Genomic DNA, 1,330 nt, shown 5'->3' on the forward strand with positions numbered 1-1,330 from the left:
AGTGGCTCTACTCACTCGAGCTGGGAATCAAGTCAAACTGGAATCTTTGTTGATGTACGTGGTTGCAATATTTCAGTCCTGACTGCAATCTGAGATCCTATTGGCTGGGAGCAGAGGCAGTATTTAGTTATATAGGAGGACACAGAGAGAGAGAGAGAGAGTCAAAGTCAGGACTGTTCCCCTGTGGACACGCTGATTCAAGGAGCCCAGATGAAGGAAAGGCTGAGCCTGTGGACTGGCTAGTGAACTGGTGGGTGAAGATTTCCCAGCGATGATAGACATTGTGGTGGTCCCTCGCAGGCCGCTTTGATGCATCTGGTGGCAACTTGGAAGGGAGGCGAGTTCGTTTCGATTGCCAACCTGCCTCCCTCAGAAGTTTTCGCGTGTTCGGTTTGCAAAGGAAACCACAAACAGAGAGAGAGAGAGAGAGAGAGAGTTCCTCTGTTATTTTCCAGCTTGCGTTTTCGGACTGTAGACCGCAGCGTGTGTGTGTGTCAGAGTGAGGGAGGTACAGTTGTCAATGTGGTCAGCACCCCACAACCCTGCAGTCTGGACGCTCTGCAATTGTCCCTCAGGTAGGAACTGCTCCCAGTTTCCCCTCCCCTACCCCCCCTCCTCACTCTTTCCCCATCTCCTCTAGGATCGAGTTGCTAACTAACCCCCTCTCTCAACAGCACTGTGAGCATAGAGAGAGTCCACTGCCCACTCTCTGGGCACACCAGTTAGGTGTTCTCAGGCTCCAACCCAGGACAGTTGAGGGGGTGGGGGGGATTCTTTCTAAAGGTCTGGCTTTGTGGGTTTGGGAAAGAGTTTAGGAACAGGCATCTCTGCAGCCGCAGCTGCCAACAGGGCATTGGAACAGGAGGGTTAAAGGTAGGTGGTTTAGATACAGGAGCTGGAGTAAATAAAAGGGGACTCCTGTGTCAGTGACAGAGGATTCCCAAGGTTTCTGACACAGGGAGATGAGGGAGAGTCTTCTGCTCTCTACAGTGGGTCGTTGTGATCCTGAAGGTGACCCCCAAAGCGATCCTTTCAATCGGATTTGTACCTTCTAGGGTTTGACAGGCGATGGGAAAAGAGTGGTGTGGGGTTGGGGAGGGGGGAGATTGGGAACAGGCAGACTGGCGAAAATAGGAGCTGCCATTACTGTATGTGACTCCTTCCCGCTCACGTTCACTAAAACCAGGTCAGCTCTCTGTTCATAGTTCAGTGGGTGGTGCTCACCCCCCACCCCACAACCCCCACAAACCCTCCTTCCCCTCTTCACAAGCCCACCCCCCCCACACACAAACCCTCCTGCCCCTCCCCACACAGACCACCCCCCACACAA

The 1,330-nt window shown here is 53.2% G+C and overlaps 1 protein-coding gene across 4 annotated transcripts in view; it reads left to right on the forward strand.

Annotated features, from left to right (window-relative positions):
• The first annotated feature begins 168 nt into the window (after positions 1-168).
• LOC122552280 (prostaglandin E2 receptor EP1 subtype-like) overlaps positions 169-1,330 on the forward strand; it is a 25,080-nt gene continuing 23,918 nt past the window's right edge. For 2 of the 4 annotated variants that reach the window (XM_043694974.1, XM_043694976.1), the window contains exon 1: positions 257-575. The gene's annotated coding sequence lies outside the window, so the exon portion shown is untranslated. The other 2 variants (XM_043694975.1, XM_043694973.1) reach the window with 2 other exon arrangements.

The sequence above is a fragment of the Chiloscyllium plagiosum genome, chromosome 8 (assembly GCF_004010195.1).
Source record: "Chiloscyllium plagiosum isolate BGI_BamShark_2017 chromosome 8, ASM401019v2, whole genome shotgun sequence".
Taxonomy (NCBI): Eukaryota; Metazoa; Chordata; class Chondrichthyes; order Orectolobiformes; family Hemiscylliidae; genus Chiloscyllium; species Chiloscyllium plagiosum.